Source organism: Sus scrofa, chromosome 7 (assembly GCF_054392235.1).
Source record: "Sus scrofa isolate SSC_HxYL_T2T_F1_AM1 chromosome 7, Sscrofa_HxYL_maternal_Yorkshire_Landrace_v2.0, whole genome shotgun sequence".
Classification (NCBI taxonomy): domain Eukaryota; kingdom Metazoa; phylum Chordata; class Mammalia; order Artiodactyla; family Suidae; genus Sus; species Sus scrofa.
The window spans coordinates 126820248-126840249 of record NC_139389.1 but is presented as its reverse complement, the minus strand read 5'-3'; positions in this window follow the sequence as shown (position 1 = coordinate 126840249).

Genomic DNA, 20002 nt, shown 5'->3' with positions numbered 1-20002 from the left:
ACTCCAAAGAGGGGTCATGGAACATCTGATTTATAGTCACTTGATCAAAAGCATGAGTGATGATCTGGACTTGTGACTAGCATTTGAAGGGGGTGCTTTCTTATGGGACTGAGCCCCTAACCTGTGGGACCCGATGCTATTTCTAGGTGGATAGTGTCAGAATTGAGTTGAATTGTAGGACACTCAGTTGGTGTCCAGAGAATTGCTTGGTGGTGGGGCTAAGCCACCCTCCCCAGATTAGAACTGAGACCTGGACATTTGGTGGGCTTATCCTAAAGTGTAGAAAAACATTAAATCAGAGCCTTTATTTTGATGGGGTGTGGAGAGGGGGCAGCCATTTGCAATCTTCCTCCCATGCAGATTTTTCTGAAACGTTCTATATCCTATATCTTCTGTCATTCTGCTGCTATACTAGGCTCTAACTTCTGGCTAGACTTAGGTCTCCCTCTCTCTTTTTTTTTTTTTTTTTAATTTTTTTTGGTCACCCCTCAGTTCATGGAAGTTCCGGGTGAGGGTTCAGATCCAAGCTACAGTTGCAACTTATGCTGAGGCTGCAGCAACACTGGATACTTAAGCCCACTGTGCCAGGGTGGGGATCAAACCTGGGTCCTGGTGCTGCCAATCCCATTGCACCACAGCAGGAACTCCCTACTTGGAAATCTTTTATTTAAAGTGGAATTGAATGACAACATTTTTTTTTAAACAAGTGGCCGTACCTGCAGCATAGGGAAGTTCCCGAGCTAGGGGTCGAGCCACAACCACAATAGAAGCAATGCTGAGTGGTTACGTTACTCACAATGCTGAGTTGTGAACCACACAGATAGTCCGACTGACAACATTGTTAACAAACCAAGCTCTTTTGCTTGATACAGTAAGCCAAACTCTGAGATGCCAAAGTCTGTAGCAGAGAAAGAGTTTATTCGCAAGGCAGCCAAGCAAGAAACAGAAGAACCAATTTCAGATCAATATCCTCAAAGGTGAGGGGCTTGAGATATTTATGGGATAAAGAAGCAGGTGGTCTTAAGTGTGGGGAAAGGTGATTGGTCATCATGTTCCCCAAAGGCTTGTCTGGGTTACATGCTTCTTCATGGGATACATGTTCAAAACTAGAGGTGCTTAGCATGATCTGATGGTAGATTTTTCAATCCTCTGACATCATAAGGTCATTCACAGGATACCTACGAAGTCTCAGTGTTGAGGTGAGTGGTCCCAACCAGTCTTGGCCACCTTGAACTGGGCAGGAGCTGATTCCAACTTCCTGGAAAACAACTAAAGTCCCCATCACTACGAGTAAGTGACCCATACATCAGAGGTGTCATTAATAGGGGTGGTTAAGAAGTCTTGTGATGTATTACCTGAGCAACATGAAACTTGGAGGGTATGCAATTAAAGAAAGGGGGGGGGGACAGACAATCAGTAAAATCGGGTTACAAGCAGAGGGTTTCTAACAAGCTTTTGTTCCCTTATCTGCTGTTCTATAGGGCACACTTAAGGGCTTCTGTTAAGGCACCAGTTCCTGTTAACCCTGGGAGGCATGGTTTCAGGCCCCTCTTCCTTTGGATCAGTCCTCAACCTTGAGGGAAGAGGGCTGATGGCCATTCTGCCTGCTTCCTGCTGAAGAGGGATATAAACCATGGGGATCTGAGCATTGAAACCATCACTCATTGAAAATATTCCCTTGTTTTGAGCCTTGGGCTTCAGATCTGCATAATTAAGATTTTTAGTCTCTTGGTCCATCATTTTAGTGCAACAGCCTATAACACATTTTATAATCAAGTACTCAATTAGAAGGAGAAGTGACAACCAAACTTTAATAAACTTTGGAATATAGATTTTATTCCCCAAGGAATTCAAGAGAATAAACCTAAAAACCAGTCTGGACCTGGCTCTTCTGAAGAGACTTGTAGCTAAGTAGCCTATTGCCTAATTTATTTATATGAGTTGCCACATCTGCTGAGGTGTTGATGGACACGCAACATATTGTATTAGGTGTTGTGTAGACTCCTCCTTGCTAGTTAAAAAATAGTTTAAGGCTAACCAATTGTCTAGGACAATGCTCGCCAATGAATCTAATGCCTTCTGCTGGGCAGCAATTTTCTGTGCTGTTTCACTGGCAAGTCCCCCCACAGTAAGAGTGTGTCTGTGTGTCCAATGGCTACATGCCCCACCGGGGCAACAGAGTTCACCTGGAGAAAGGTCAGTTGTATCCTCTTGAGAGGCAGGCAAGTAATTGAAGGACTTCTTCCACTCTGGAAAAAGTTGGGTCTCACCTGAGTTTGGGTCTCACTATGTAGTCATATAGCCCCAAAGATAGGACCTTTGCATAAGCCAAGGAGCTAGGCAGCTATAGGCTCACTGTTGATCAAATCCATGGACAAAATATAATCAGGTGGAGCATATACCATCTGGCCTGATCTAAGTATTTGGCCTCTGATATTACCTAACCAAGATGTTAACTTAGAGCACTCAGGGAAACTTTCCTTTGAAATTATGGGAAGATTTGAAAGGAATTTACTCCTGATTTTTGAGAGGTTTCTTGTGAATTTAGTTGTGACTGAGGAGAGATAGAAGATAGATGATAGATAGATAGGTAGATACAGGGTATAGGGAAGCAAAGAGGCATAGCCTTCCTCTGTGATGTGTGTTTGATGGTTAGTCAAAGTAACTGAAGTTAATGCTCGGTTACCAGTGAAGTTTGTCACAGGGATTACGAAAGGGTCCTGATATTCATGTACAAGTGGACTTTCTGATGGCATATCCAACATTCAGAAAGTTTCCAGCTTTTGCCAAAGATTGGGAAATTCTCATAAGTGAATTATCTTTCCAATAATACACAGGGATGGAACAATTAATCAGAAAAAAGGAAACTCTACCTTAATATCATCATGATTATTAATGAAACTGTTCTAAAAGATGAATTGGCAAGAGGCTTGTGGGGTTACTTATCAGGCAACTGCAAAGAAAATGGTGCAATTCTTGCAGTGCACCAGTAAATACACAGTCACTCTCTAAGAAAAGGTAAAGTATGAGAAAGAAACCAATTATTTTTAAAAAATGTGACTAGGGTGTAAGAACCCCAGTTGGCTTTGGACATTTTCCTGATCTAAGATTTTGGTTTAACCTTCCTGAAAAGCAATTTCAAGGCAGTCAAGGGTTCAAAAGAATAAGAGGGCAGGGGTGAGGAGAAGCCAAATGGTGGACACCTGGAACGAGCCACAGTTAGGATGATTTTAGCCACCGTCTTCTTCTAGGGTGTGGTTTCTTTACTCAGTGGTGTTCCCGGAGACACAACAAGGTGGTTCTGTTTATTCTTGTGGAACCAAATTGACTCACGTGTGATGAAACCGTGGCTTAACTCCCTTCAGCATCACCAAGGAGTGGGTCATGGGTAGCACCTCATAAATTCTGGTCCGGCAAGGATGAAGCTGATTATTATTTTTCCAAGATTTCAGCAGGACCCAGTCTCCAGGACAGAAGTGGTACAAGGAAACATCTGTGGGAAATATTAACCTATTAGAAGCAAATTTATATGTAAGATTTAACATAGCTCCTGATGATTGTTCATACCCGGCAATATCTAGTTCTTCTTTTTTTTTTTGGTCTTTTTAGGCCTGCACCCACAGCATATGGAAGTTCCCAGGCTAGGGGTTGAATTGGAGCTATAGCTGGCTGCCTATACCACAGCCATAGCCACAGCAACACTGCGTCTGAGCTGAGTTTGTTTCCTACATCACAGCTCATGGCAACGCTGGATTCTTAACCCAGTGAACGAGGTCAGGGATTGAACTCAAATCCTCATGGATTCTAGTCAGGTTCATTTCCACTGAGCCACAATGGGAACTCCAATATCTAATTCTTTAATTCACCTTCTTTCAGGATCTCCAAACCAATTTGGGAACATAGGAAAGTCCTCTCATACAGCATTTCACAGGGGCTCAGTTGGAGCTTGCTCCTAGAGGCTACCCTCACCCAAAGCAAGGCAACTAGTAAGGTCTTATCTCAAGTTAAATTAGTCTCCTGAAAAAATTCTGGCTAAAGTCTTTTTAAGAGTATGATTCATCTTTTCTGTTTCACCAGTGGATTGTGGTCCCCAAGAAGCATACAGTTTCCAACAAAGTCTCCTGACATTTCCTGAGCTATTTATGCTATGAAGTCTCCTCCATTGTCACATTGAATAGACACAGGTACCCAAACCTGGGGATTATTTCTTTCACTAGGGCTTTAACAACCTCAGAGGCTTTTTTAGACTGGCAGAGAAAAGCTAGTAAAAGTGTTTACAGACACTAGTGAGTACCTGAGGTTCCTAGTGGCTCTCAGCACCACAATGTTATTAATCTGCCAATCATCTCTGGATCCAGCACCTCGAGTTTGAACTTCTCTGATAACTGGTTGGAGATTGGGGTTTGTTTGGGTGGGGTTTTTTTTGGCACATATCATGATTTTCTGGATTACATTTGAGTAGTACTTTGCATGTTTTGTCCTATAGCAAATTCCGAATCCATCGGAGGGTGGCATCCCCCCAAGGTGGATGCTCTGATGTGTATGACTTATTACATCTTCCACAAGGTGTTCAAGGGTGAGGACTTTGTCTATGATAAATCCATCCTTCCTTACCATGTCTATACATGTCTTACAGTGTCCTGAGAACAGTCAGGAATCTAGTCAAATCCGCACTCATTGGCCCTTTTTAAGCCTTCAGGAGAGCACTTGGAGTGGCATCTTATGTTCCCATTGGGGGTTAGGGTCAGCACTGGGGATTTAGGTGTTTGGGTTCTGGCTGCTAGCTTTGCAGCCTAATCTGCTAGGTTGTTCTCTTGAGCAGTCTATTTGATTTCTGATGCTCTGGACAATGGACAACGGCCAATTCCTTAACAAATTTAACACAATTTAGCATGTTTAATTTTCTTTTTCCCATGCTGTTAACAGTCCTCTCTCTCACTAAATAGCCCCGTGGGCATGTACCACTGAAAAATCATCTTTGAAGCCTGTGAAAATAGTTACTTTTGCTTATCCTTACCCAGATGGAGGGCTCTCATAAGGTTGTTAGTTCCTCCTTTTGTATAGAGGAATCTGGTGGAAGGGCTTCTGCTTTCAATGTCTTCTGATGGGTCACTACTGCATTCCTAGCCTTGAATGGTCCCTGGTCCATAAAGATGCTGCCATCTGTAAACACCTCAAGGTTCAGATTCTCCAATGGCAGGTCCTTCAGGTAGGGATGGCTGGAATAGACTTGTTCAGTTATTTGAGTGCAACCATGCATAGGTTCCTCAGCACTAGCAGAAAGTAGAGAGGCTGGGTTTACAGCAGGGGCTGCTTTCAGAGTGTCACCCAATAAGAGAGCCCGGAATTTTCCCAGTGCTCCTGAGGTCAACAAGAGCCGCATCCTCCCTCTGTTTGAGGAAGGGAAGTACACAGTGAGGGGTATGTACCATGGTAGTTCATCCCAGCATGCATTCTTCTGCCTTTCGTAAAAGATCATGGGTGGCTGCCACAGCCAGAAGACAAACTGGCCACCCCTGGGGACAATACCTAATTGTTTTGAGGGACATGAAACAACTCTCCTTATTCTTCCCAAGTTTTAAGATAACACTACTTGTCTCTCATGTACAAACAAGACAAAAAGCTTTCTGAAATCTGGAAAACCCGACCCTGGGACACTTAGGATGCATTTTGAAATTCCCCAGTACAATCTAGAAGCTCATTGTTCCCTCCTTTAAAAGCTTCTTACAGGAGCATTGTTCTGAATCCAAACTTGAGGATCCAAATGCAGCAGAACCCAGCCTTCTCCATGAACCCCCTCAAATGTCTCCTTCTAGTGGGAACTGCAAGTCTGGCTATTGCTTCTCTTCCATCAGGGAGCAAGTTTCTCTGTTCTTGTGAGAGTCCAAATCCTTGACAGAAAGCTGGGAGATCTGTGTCTTTTTCTTGGACACTTCTAGCTAAAAAGTCAAAGTCAAAACCATATTCTGGTTTGAGGTGTCCTTTGTTTTACTGGTAATTGGAATATCATCCTCATACTGGAGTATGGCTTCTTATTTAGTCGAAGCTCTCTCAAATCTTTTGCTAGAATTTCCCCAGAGTGTAGGGAAATTTTCAAATCCCTGAGGAAGTACTGTCCAGCGGTGCTGTTGTTTGAATTCTGTGTCAAGATCTTCCCATTCAAAAGCAAACAATTCTTGGGGCTCAAATCTCTGAGGTATAGAGAGAAAGGCATCTTTTAAGTCCAACACCATGAACCAACAGGCAGTGAGCAGAGTGTGTGGGTAAGGAAGCACCAGATGGATATCTTCCGTAATTGATTAATTGCTCTCATACCCTTCACAAACCAGTATCCATCTGTGCAGGGCTTCTGGACTGGTAAAACTGGAGGGTTAGGAGGTGATTGGCAATTAAACCATACTCAACGAAGACTATTAGCAAGGGCTGGATCCTGCTTTTTGTGTGTTCTCTTAATGGGTCCCATCTTACACATGGGATTTGGGCCCCAGGATAAAGGCTGACCTAACAGGTGTAGCTTTCTTCCCCTTCCCTGGCCTTTCATCCACCCACACCTCTGACCTCACCTCCTGCAGTATTTTCTCCAGAATGGTTGTAAACTGTTCTTTTTGTGGTTGGAGCAACAAAGCTTGCAATATCCAAGCTTGCTCTGGTTGTGCTTTATTGTCCATTTAATGTCCCTGTGCAATGGTGACCCGGACATTCAATTTAGCTAATAAATCTAGTCCCAGGAGAGGAGTGGGACATTATATAATCCCATATATAACTTCCCTATATGTAACTATTTATGAGGAGTCAAGAATATGTAGAAAGCTATGCTTCAGATGTGTCTTCCACATCTGACAGTCTAAGGGCCATGGAAAGGGCTTTATCCAGGTTTCCCCAGATGCCTCAGTTACTAGCATAGTCTCAGAAGAAAGTCTAGAAAGCCAGGAATTTACAGCCGAGTAGGTGGCCACCTGTATTGGCTGGAAGACCCCAAAGTTGATTTCCCACCATGATAGTTACCAGAGCTCCATGTGGGAGATGTTGATGGACTCAGCAGGACTTAGAGGAGCCCCCAGGCCCCATCACTGGTCACTGTCATTCCCAGTCAGTGCAGGCAGCTGACAGGCCACCTGTTGTTTGCCTTCCTCAAGAGCCCTACTCAAGATAGGACAGTCGCTTTTCCAGGGTCCATTCTGCTTGCCTCGTGCATATTGGCTGGATTTTAGCACCAAATATCCCTTTCAGGTGGATATTTGGGCCTATGGCTTCCCTCTTGTGCCAGGTCTTGCTTGGGGGACCTCAGTTTAGCCTGGCTCTTCTATCCAGCCACCAGAAGAATGACCTGCTGTTTCATTTTTCCTTCTTTTTTTTCCCTCTCCAAAGTGGTCTCTGTCATTAAACTTTAAAAGTAATTTTAGCAAGTTGAGACCTAGGCATTCCTAGAGGCTTTTCCATCTTTTGTAATTTTCTCTGTATGTCAGGGCGCTTTGTCCGATGAATGATATATAAATCATCCTCAAATTCTCTGGGGCCTCTGGATCTACATCTATCTATCGTCTATAGGCTTTAAAACCTCTTTCTAGAAATTCTGAGAGATCTTCGTTTGGCTTCTGTTTAGTGTCCTGTACTTTAATCAAGTTGCTTTGTTTAGGCAACCCCTTTCCACAGCCCTTCAAGAATGCAAGCTCCATAATGTCCAAATTTTGGTCCATCTCTAGTGTTTACATTCCAACCAGGATCTGCTGTTGGTCTAGCTAAGGCTGCTACAGCCCATACCAAGTTGTTACGGTGTCTGCATGAAGCCTGCATCTGCCTCCTCTCTAGCCTTTTCTGGAACATTCTGAGTTACTCTGAAGTAGAGGAGTGGTCAATAGATTTTGAACATCTGCCAAGGTTGGGTTGGTCCATTACAAAAATTGATGAAGAAAGATTTTCCTCTCTCTGTGGGTCATCTCTTGCCTAGTGGTTCTTCCAATTGAATAGATTTGAATTGAAAAGGAGGAGTGACGCAGCCTCAACTCCCCCCAGCAGGGACCTGCCTTAACAGAAATTGCCCCACCTGGACTGGCCTATCTCCCTGGCCAAACCAAGAGTCCTGATGGGTATGAGAGGGCGAGACCATTCCTATTTCTTGACCTTGGGGACCAGGATAAGCTAGAAGGCACAGGACAGGGGTGACAGAGAAGCAGCAGCATCACCTTATGGAGGAGGAGGAGCCAGCAGAGTCAGCAAATCATCCTCCTTTTCCCTAATATCAGGCAAAATAGGTTTCTCTGTCTTTTCTCCTTGTTGAACTAAAATCTTACATTCCTTTTGCACAGGCTTATTTTAATATAATAACATGAAATATTGAACATATGGTATTTCACCCCATTTTTCTTCCCATTTACAAAATGAATCTAATTGTAAAATGGTATCATAACCCAAGACCCATTCTCTGACCGCTCTTCTCCTGATTTCAAGAGGTACTGAAGCAAGGCAGTATTGCAAACAACAAACAAACAAAAACACCATTTTCTTTCTTTTCGTAGACGCACAGATAAAGGTTGGCAATTTTGGAGAATGCAGCCTAAAGGGCTGTAGAAGGAACTGAATTACTATTTCCCATTTTGGAGGGGTTTCATCTCCAGATGGCCACAGCAATAAAGTCTTTCTAAGGGTCCTGGTTAAGTCCTAACAGTATTGCTGACAGAAACTATCCAGGCCAACAAAGTCCCAGCAAATGAGCCCCAGACAAGCTGCTAGGAACAATGAAGTCCCCAAAAGATATGTTTTTTCAAAAGGGGTCATTCTCAGGTCACTGCACATCACCAGCTGTTGCTCTGACACTTCTGTGAATTCCTCTATCACCTGGGGGCATCCTGAAGGCCCAGAGAAAACAGTGCCTCTTTTTTGTGGAGTCAGAAGACTCTCATTAATTTCCTATGGGAGTTTGACTACAGTCACCATGAAACTCAGACCCAGATAGCCAATTCTTAACAGATAAAACAGTCAGAAGTAGATAAAATACCCAAAGCCAAAACATAAACCAAACTAGAAACTGGATCCCAGGGACACTAACCCCGTTTCGGAGCCTCTCAGCAGCTGCTACCTTTTGTGTTATTCCCCATAGAGTGGACCTCCAACCCATGATTCTATCAAAATCTCGCCAGGTAGGCCTCTCTCTAACCGTAATCTTGCCAACACTACAGGACAATTTAGGCATGGGCATTCTTAACAAGATTACTCAACCAAAGACGTCTTCTAGACCAGAAGCTGTTTTTCACCCACAAAGTGCGAAGTTGTGCACCAAAGATCAATGGCGCTGAGCTGGAAGGCATACCCTAGGGATGTCCCTGGGATGACTGGTCCCGTCAGCTCTTCAGACCCACCCCTGGGTTCCCAGTACCAGCAAAAGTCCTTATAAGTCTCAGGCAAAATATATGTCTGGTCTTGTCTCCTGGCTGACTTGCCAAATTTTGTTACCAAACCAGGCTTATTTGCCACATACACAGCAAGCCAAATGCTTGCTGAGATGCGAAGGTCTGTACAGAGTAAGAGTTTATTCCTGAAGCAGTGAAGTGAGGAAGCTGGAGAATAAGTCTCAGATTCACCTCCCCAAAGGCAAGGGGTTTGGGTTATTTACGGGATAAAGAAGCAGGGTGGCCTTAAGAATGAGGAAAGGGGATTGGCAGGAGGAAAGAGTGAGGTAACCAGTGTTCTTTGCAGATATATCTGGGTTACATGCTTCTTCATGGTCATGTTAAAAAAGCAGCCAAGGGGAGTTCCTATTGTGGCACAGTAGAAATGAATCCAACTGGTATCCATGGAGATTTGGGTTCAATCCCTGGCCTCCTTCAGTGGGTCAGTGATCTGGTGTTGCCATGAGTTATGGTGCAGGTTGCAGATGTGGTTCGGATAACGTGTTGCTACGGCTGTGGCTTAGGTCAGCAGCTGTAGCTCCAATTTACCCCTAGCCTGGGAACTCCCATACGCTGTGGGTACAGCCCTAAAAAATAAAATAAAATAAAATAAAATAAAATAAAATAAAATAATAAAATGTAGGCATTTAACATGATCTGAGGGTAGAGTTTCTGGCCCTCTGATATCAAAAGGTCATTCATCAGACATATGCACAGGCCCAGTTTTGGGGTTAGTGGTCCCAACCAGTCTTGGCCAACTTGAACTGACTGGAGCTGACTCCAGTTTCTTCTAAAACAACTAAAGCACCCCATTATTATAGAGACCCATCCGTCAGAAGTGTTATTTATAGGGGCGCTTAGGAAATCTTGTGATATATTACATATATATGAAATTTGAAGGTATACAGTTAAAGAAGGTGGGGACAAAACAGCTTAATCAGTGAAGGCAGTTTACAAACAGAGGGGTTTTTAACAAGCTGTTTTTTTATCTGCTATACTGTAAGGCACACTCAAGGATTTCTGCTAAGGTACCAGCTTCTGTCAACCCTGTGCGGCATCATTTCAAGACGACTTCCAAGATATTAGCCCCCCCTCAGGCAACCGTTGATCCTGTGCATCTGCCTGGCCCCCTTTAAAATGTGGATAAACTGAGAGTCAGGACAAACGATGGCTTTTTCAGTCACCCAGTACATTTTGCAGACCAAGGTCTGGAGTCCAGAACGCAGGCCCAGGGCCATGTACAGACCTCCTAGAGCTGCCCACTCCCAGCCTGCTCCTAGAAAGTGGGGCAGGCATCACACAAACATCTATGTCATGTGGCTGGTATTCAGCAGCAGTGCCAGGGCACCAACACCTCTGTTCTTTTGCCCCAGGGAAGGAATCTGGGGTGGATGGTTCTACTTACCTTTCTCTCTGAGGTTTACTTGGTGCCAAAAGCTTGATTTAATTTTAATTTAATTTAATTTTAATTTAATTTTTAAATGATTTCTCCATTTCTCAATACATATAAAATTGATTACCTTTTCTCCATCGTTTCAAAATGTCATCTTGGGAGTTCTCTTCTTGGCTCAGCGGTTAACAAACCCAACTAGGATCCATGAGGATGTGGGTTCAATCCTTGGCCTTGCTCAGTGGGTTAAGGATCCAGCATTGCTGTGAGCTATGCTATAGGTCACAGACACAGCTCTGATCCTGCGTTGCTGTGGCTGCGGCACAGGCTGGCAGCTGTAGCTCCTATTTGACCCCTAGCTTGGAAACATCCGTATGCCACAGGTGTGGCCCTAAAAAGAAAAAAAAAGTCATCTTGGATGAAAAATTTTTGCTATTTACAGAATGTTTCCTGAATGTTTTGTTGTTGTCGTCGTCATGTTTGGGGTTTTTGGTTTTTTCGTTTTTTGTTTTCGTCTTTTTCGGACCACACCCACAGCATGTGGAGGTTCTCAGGCTAGCTGCCAGCCTACGCCACAGCCAGAGTAACGTCAGATCCCAGCCACATCTGCAACCTACACCACAGATCACAGCAATGCCAGATCCTTAATCCACTGAGTAAGGCCAGGGATCAAACCTGCATCCTCACGGATGATAATCAGATTTCTTTCCACTGAGCCATGACAGGAACACTGCTTCCTGAATGTTTTATGACTTATATTTGTATATCTCTCTTTTTCTAATTTGCTGAAACTTGGAGGGGAAAGACTTTCAACGTTTTGTACTGAAACCTCTGTGGGGTAACCTAGGATCTTTTGGGGAATTTCTTTAATGATAAGTATTTGTTTTCTTTTAAAATCAATCATCTATTACACGCCTATTAGAGTTTAATTTAATGAATAAAGTTATGTTTTTCTCATCTCATCTTTACTGCTTGGAGGTCCACTTGAATGTGTTCTACTGTGATTTGGACTCTGTAGGGTTTCACACTCTTGATCTATCACCAGCATCAACTGGGGATCCTATGAATAACAGAGAATTGTGGGCTCACCCATGGAATGGAAATTATGATCTGGGATAGTAGCTAGAATCTTTTTTTTCTTTCTTTCTACTGTTACGGGCATTTGGATCACTTCCTCTTTAGGGCTACCACATAAGGCTGCCACGGATATTCAAGTATGTGTGTTTTGTGAACCCACACTCATTTCTGTTGGATATACTCGCTGGGGTACATTGATGTGTCAAAGAGTAAGCTTAGGTTTAGCTTAATGGATCCTGCCAAGCAATTTCCCACAGTGCATATGCCAATTTATACACCCATCAACCATGTAAGAGAGTTCCACCTTTCCACGCTCAGGAGTTGTCAGTCTTCTTTAATTTCAGCTATTCCACTGGGTGGATAGTGATATCTTGTTGTGTTGAGTTTTTTATTTTGTTTTTGGTATATTCCTTGTGACTGATGACTTGGAGCACAATTTCAGGTAGTTCTTGGCCTGTTTGATAACCTCTTTGGTGAAGTAACTCCTTAAGTCTTTGCCTATATTTTACATTGATGTCTATTCCTTGGTAATTTGTAGAAAGTTTAAAAATCAGATAGTATTAGTCCTTTAAAAGACACATGTCTCATATATACCCTCTCCAACTCTGTGACTTGCCTTTGCTCTCTCTTAGATGACTTTTGGTAAACAGAAATTTTAATCATGAAGACTGATATATCACTTTTTTTTTTACAGCTAATACTTTTAGTGTGCCATTTAAGACGTCTGCCTATCTTAAGGTCCTAAAGATATTCTACAGTATTTTCTTCTAGAAGACTAATTGTTAGGACAATTGTGGTGGTCAAGGTAAAAATATCATTGAGTATCAGCAGTTCACGTGGTTAATTCTAGTCCCTTTCACATGTGAGTTTATGATTTCTTAATTTAGTTTTATATGTGGAATGAGATGAGATCCATTTCCCACGTGGATATTAAAACTCTCCAGCACTATTTGTTGAAAGGACCATCCTTTCCCCACTGAATTGTGATGTACCTTTTTCACATATTAGGTGGCTTCAGATCAACAAATCAGAATCTCAGGAGGAATATTCAGGGAATGAATATATTTACAGCTCTCAGGTGACTCTCATATGCTCCCAAGGCTAAGATGACTACTACTGTTTTTCAGAAAAGAAATGAAAAGTCACATTTTCTAGAGGCATTAGACCATTCACTCACTTTCCCCGGGCTTTAAGATCTTTGCTGAGCTATTATTGCCCTAAATTTTCACCTAAAGAACTCCCATTCATCCTTCAAAACCCAGTTCAAGATTGCACCATCTATAGAACTGTCCCAAGCACCTCAGGAGAGATCAGGTGCTTCTTGCATGTATGTATAGGTATCTCACCTCTCAGAGATGCCTATACGCCACACTTTACCAAACTTGTCTATATCTCTATGCTTTCCTTTGTGCCCACCAGACTTGAGCTCTTGGAGTTATGGTGTGACATGGTCACCAACATATTTCCAGACCTCTCACTTGCCCCAGCATCTTGGAAAACCAAAGAGCAAGGGTGAAACTGGAAACTCCTTGGTCCCCTCTCACCCTTCCATATGGCCATGTTGTAAAAACATATTCTGGCCACTGCCAGCTTCAGGCCACTGCCTCATGCCCATCAATTCACTGTAGCATCCTCCTGACTAGACTGTCATCTTTACACTCCCAGTCCTTCATGGACACCAGGCTCAAATCCCATCCACAGATGTAGTCAGGGCAGCATCAAGTCCAGGCTGTGGCCCCTGAATGGTGCTAGACCGGGGCTTGTCTTCGCAGAGCCAGCTCTCTGATGCATCCTGCCCACATCCACCCTTGCAAGGCAACCTTGGCTGATGGAAGACTCCAAGTGCCCTTCTCCCCATTGAGGTAGGGGAGATTTAGTGCCTGGCCTGGCCTCCAGCCTACCTTTGGCTACCCTCCTACTGGCCTCTGGGCACTGTCTGCACTCGGGCAACCCCGGCACAGCTCCATGTGGCTCAGCAGGCACCCCTACCCGTGCTGGCGCTGTCCCTTCTGGCCTCTCCCATGCGTCCCAGTGGGAGTTTGCCCAAGAGTGGAGCGTGTCTGGGGCAAGTTGGGGGTGCGGCTCGCAGACTCACACAGGCCTCACCCTGTCATTAGCAGGCAGGGTTCTTCCCTTCCAAACGAGGGCACAGGCACGGATTCTGGGTCAGTGTCTGCCTGGCCTGCTCTCAGCCTCCACCACAGGACTCGCACCCTCCCCTCAGCCTGTCCTTCTGTCAGGGACTCAGTGAACAGAGCCCTACAGGGAAGCCCCTCTCCTCATCTGGTCACACCATGGGCCCACCTCCCTGGGTGAGGGAAGAGGAGGGTGCTCAGGGCCCCTTTCGGAGGCTCTTCCTGATTCTGGCAGCTCTATATACCACGTCCCCATGGCCCGATTGATCTGGTCTGTGAGAGTAGCCCAGGCTGAACCAAGCCCAGGAAAGAGCCAGCGTCATCTCTTTTCCAGAAATCACCACTAGGTCATCTGTTTCCTGTGGCTCTGGGGAGGAGAGTCATTTCTGCCAAAAACACCATCCCATGGATTGGAAATTTGGTATTAGCAGATGCAAACTATTGTATATAGAATGAATAAACAACAGGTCTTGCTATATAGCACAGGGAACCGTCTTCAATATCCTGTGATAAGCCATAGTCAAAAGAGATAAGAGAAACAGCGTATGTGCATGTATAACCAAATCGTGTTGCTGTATACCTGAAACTAACTATAAATTAACTATACTTCAATAAAATATAAATATATATTGTTAAGTGGCATCTCGAAGGAAGAAAAACACTATCCACAACTCTTGGTGCTATGGTCATTTAATACCTATTATAAAATGGGAAAGGAATATATGAATGATTTTTCTGCTCATTAGTATTCATTAGTGAAAGCAGAAATGAAAACAGGTCCATTAAATTAAAATAGGTCTGTTGGACTCAATGCGCTTCCTTCCCAGGGTCAGTGGGTCTGAAACATTGTTAGATACCATCACTGCCCTCTGATAAGCCTAAAGCCAGCCAAGCCTGAGTTAATTTCTAAAAGCTAATTCTAAAGTAACACCTGTTTCTTATAGACTCACAGACATGGAGAACAGACTCGTGGTTGCCAAGGGGAAGGGAGAAGGAGTGGGGTAGACTGAGAGTTTGGGGTTAGTAGATGCAAGCTATCACATTTAGGATGGATATGCAATGAGGTCCTACTGTGTAGCACAGGGAGTTACACACAGCCCCTTTTGATAGAACATGATGGAAGACTTTATGAGAAAAAGAATGTGTATGACTAAGTCACTTTGCTGTACAGCATAAATTGATAGAATATTGTAAATCTGTTGTACTTTAATAAAAAAATTTTAAAGAATAAAGGCTGTAATGGGTCCCGAAGTAAAAATAAAATAAAAAATAATATCTGTTTCTTAAAGACACCTCGGAAAATACAGAAAAGTGAGGGAGGAGAAAACCAACCCTCATCTTATTAGTCTAGTATAACAAATATGCAATCAGAAAAACAATTAGTACTTTCCTTGTATGATCCCAAACTTTGATGTGAATTTTTTATTCCTGTTGCCCCTATCAGAAACTATGTGTTTAATTGTCTGTTCATCTCTCTCTGAGTTCTCTTCCCCCAAAGGACTCCACGTGAGCTAATGTGATGGAACTGACAACTGCAAGGTACTGGAAAAAATTAGCAAAAAAAAAAAAAAAAAAAAAATCGAGGATAAAGAGCATGACTCCAGGAAACTCAAGAGTCAACCACTTCCCACTGATGGCAGAGGTGATGTTTGGGTTGCATAGTCAACATCACGTCTACAGGCTGATCTACCTGTAGAATACTCCAAGTTCCAGGGCTAGTGTGATTGGGTAATATAGTAGTTGCAACAGATATGAACGGACTTCACTAGGGAAGCCACACCCAGGTGGGTGTGGCCTAAATATTACACAGCCGCCTCGGGGTGAGGAGAAGCCCGGAAGAAGCGATGGGGCCATTGCTCCCGGAGCCTCCATTACCTGCCCAATCAGCCCAGCTAATTTTATTGGCCTTCGGTCTACTTTTCCAAGAGGCCATGGAAGTATAAATAATAAAGCAAGAAAAGCAGATCCATTTGGCTGGCTCCGTGGATTGCTCCTGAATGTACTGTGAGTATACCTTCCCTTTGCAAAGGTTAAATGCTTCCTTTGAAAAAGTCAAGTGCTTCTTGGTTGTTCCACACAAAGTTTGCTTCGGATTGCAGGAGGATATAGGAAAGTTCCAGGGTGGATGTCTAGAAGAAAATTCTGGAAGAGTTACAAATCTGGGAAACCCCTCTTTTGATGAGGGCACTGGGCATCCTGGATGTCTATCTCCAGTGCTTTTCTAGAGGAAAAACCTTAGTAGGTATTGGGGTGGGACTTGTCTACAGAGATAAGGGGGTCCCTCCAAATTGGGTCTGCCCCTGCCCGATAGTTCTGGCCAAGGTCAGCCTTGTCTGTGAGCGGTTTGTGTATCTTTGTCTCCCCCAAAGACAGAAGCCATAGCCACCAATCTACTATTTCATGGAGAAAGCAAAGCCAAGCAGCCGTTTCATGCATTTTTTGCAGAGTTGCCTCAATGGATTGGATTCACATTCTGATCCATCAAAATGCACTTTGTGACCTTGGATGGCTCCTTAGTCCACTCTGGGCCTCGGGTTCCCCTTTAGAGCGCAAGTGGCCTGAGGTTGATGGTCATTCAACCTTTTCAATCCATGTGTCCCCCTTTATAGAAATTTCTGGAAGCAGGAGGAGCAGGCCAGGTAAAGAGCTGGAAAGTGCTGGAGGATTTGAAGTCTGTGGGGCTGGCTGTGGGCATTGCCTCTGAGGAGAGAGCACCGTGCATAGGTTCCAGCAGACATTGTGGGCCAGTCCACAGCATTGGCATGGACCATTTCTTGGGCACTGCTCTAGTGCCCCAGTGCCTGGCACATAGCAAGGACTCAAAACATATCTTAAAAACTATTGCATTTGGAGTGGATAAACAATGAGATCTTGTTGTATAGCACAGGGAACTATATCTAATCACTTGTGATGGAATATGATGGAGGACAATGTGAGAAAAAGAATGTATATATGTGACTGGGACGCTTTACTGTACAGCAGAAATTGATAGAACATTGTAAATCAAATATAATAAAAATATTATGGGGAAAAAAGAATAAAGGCAGAACTCTCAAGGGTAATATAGAGAAGACAGGGTTGTGATCCATCCTCTTCATTTCCCAGGAAGGAGGATAAAGTCCCTTGCAGTAGTCACTTGATTATTTTTCTCGTGGAACCTCTCTCACTTCCAGCAGGGGAAAGTGGAAGGGTCTTACTACAACCTCGTTCTAAAGTTGCTTTGAAAAATAATAACTTCTAATATGTCCCAAGTGACTTCGTCTTAAAGCAATAGCCATCTCTTAGAGCAGGTGGACCACAGAGCATGTCCCCCGGGGTTGGGGGCTTTTGTGCTGGTCCTTGGGGATGCCAATGCCATCTTTAGGAAAAGTCCCTCAAGTCCCTTCCCGATGTATCCAAGTACTGCGCACTCTGTGGAAAACTCTGGAAAGAATTAGGGTCTTGGAGGGCCTGAGTGTCCTTGGCAGGGGGGTAGGGGCAGGACACCTGTGGACAGGGGGCTGCCAGCTGGTGGATGCTCACTTCTTAGGGCTCAAGTGTTTGGGGATGGAACTCCTCCAAAGCTAAACTTTTTAGTCTCATTGGCTTGAGGATGGACACCACAGGAACTTCTTGCTGGTCAGCTGCATCACAGGGAAGAGAGATGGGATGGCAGATGGTCAGGAGAGAGGTGACCTGGGGAGGGTGTAGGAAGGTCTTTTTGCTCTGAAGTCAGTGGTCTCAAACTGTTATGCATGGAGCAGTTCTTGTGTATCCTGCGTGTGCTCTACTTGTTGGTATATTGTTTCCTCAGACTAGTAATGAAAACGTATGAAAGCACTTTGTAAAATTACAAATATTATTATTGTTGTTAAAAGTGCTGTCATGGGAGTTCCCAGTGTGGCTCAGCAGATTAAGAATCCAATATCGTCCCCATGAGGTTGCAGATTCGATCCCTGGCCTTCTCAGTGGGTTAAGGATCCAGCGTTGCCGTAAACTATGGCTTAGGTCACAGATGCAGCTTGGATCTGCGTCACTGTAGCTGTGATGTAGGCTGGCAGATGCAGCTCCAATTCGACCCCTAGCCTGGGAACTTCCTTATGCCGTGGGTGCGGCCATAAAAATAAATAAAAATAAATTTTTTAAAGTGCTATTGTATCTCACTGCCCCCACCCCTTAGTCGCTGTGATAAGATAATTCCAACTACTGGGCTTAGCAGGACCAAGGTGGGGGCGGTAAAAGCGGTACTGACTGCCCTAAGCCCCCTCCCATGTATAAGCCCCCTCCCGGGTGTGGACCTAAGGCATCTGCACTGCTGGTGCAAAGGGTTTGCACCTGGAATACACCTGGTTTCGATCTGTCTTTAGGACAAATGATTCCTGAGTCTGTGCTAGTTCATCTCCTTATAAGGGAAGAAAATTATTCTCGCAAATTGTGAAGGAACGTGGGACCAGGGTGGTTGGAGAAGTGTTGAAATTCTGATTATAGCTTTATCTGCCTCATGTGTAGTCCGTAGAGTTTGGTTTCTAGCCTGTTCTTTTCCTTATTTTATTTACTTATTTTATTTCAAGTGACAGCCAAACACCCCACTCCCAAATCAACATGCACAAAGAACTGCTCAGCTTGGGCAATCTATCAATTTATTTGGGAAATAACCAGTCCCTTGGCTATGTTAATTGATGGGATTAAAAATTAACCTTCTCAGGAATCTGGGACTGGTACCCACCTGACGAGTTTGTGTCAGTTTAGGCTCTGACGACAGATGGAAAGGTCTAGAAATGGGGATCATGTGGGTGGTTTAGAGGGAGGAAAGCCAGGCGGTTGGCATTCAGAGGGCCTGGGCAGGAGGCCGTGGGGACGTCTGTGACACAAGCTTGCAGAGGTGGGGGTAGCTGAGGCCTGGCAGGGTGTGAACTGTGACCTAAGGGGTGGGGATGGCGAGCTGATGAGCAGCATCTAGAGGGGAGGAGGCCAAGTGTCACCCCTCCCCCCATTTAATAGATGAAGACGCTGAGGCTCTGGAGGGTAAAGAGGCTTATGTTGAGCCATCTAACCAACACACAAGCAGGAGAAGGCCAGTACCCAAAGCTCTGATTCCATAATCCATTTTATTCCCAAAACTCGGTGAAGGAAAAATCGTTTAGTGGTCACTGACAGGGCGGCCCTGAAGACTGTGAATGTGTGAACATCTGTGCGGTCTCCCTTCCCCGCTCCGAGTTCGGCCTGGTCCTGCCCTGACCTGCACTGGGCTCCGGGGACAAGTCGCTCTGCCGCTTTGCATCTTACCTGGCTGGTCACCCTGCTGCTAGAATGTTCTCTCAGCTCTTTAACTGCTGTGTCTACACGTCTTCACCCCCAGGCACTGGGAAATAGCATGCACAAAAGAGCATGCCAGCTACTCTAAACACAAGAAACTTTTAAAACATTTGTTCTATTTTTTTTTTAATTATAGTTGATTTACAATGTTCTACCAATTTCTGCAGCACAGCAAAGTGCCCATATATGTATATATATACACACACATATATATGTACATGTAAATGTATACATATATACATTTTCTATTTTTAATCCAGGCAGCCTTTGAACCATCCAGCTCACTAACCTGAGAGATTGAATTCTTTCCGTTTTCTTCCTTTTATCTGAAACAACCTCAGGGATTTTACTGATCTTCTCCTCTATAAACTATTTTCGGACAGCTCCTACAGCTCTGGTTCATCACTAGCTATTTTTATTTTTTACTAAAAAAAAATGTGTCATGAGGGGTGAAAGATACTAGGAGATCACCTAGGCTCAGAGAGGGAAAGTCTTCTCACAGTGTCACATGGCTGAAGCGTGAAATCAGAGCCAGGACGGGTAGTCCCAGCATTTAAAAACAAAAACAAAAACTTGTGTTTGTTAGGGTGCTTTGCCTTAAAGTAACTGACCACAGAATTCACATGAGCATCCCTGGAAGTCTCGGGTACAGTGGGCTCCGGGCAAACTCACTCTGGGGCCCCAGCTCCAGTTTCTCTGCGAAGCTCTTATATGCATCC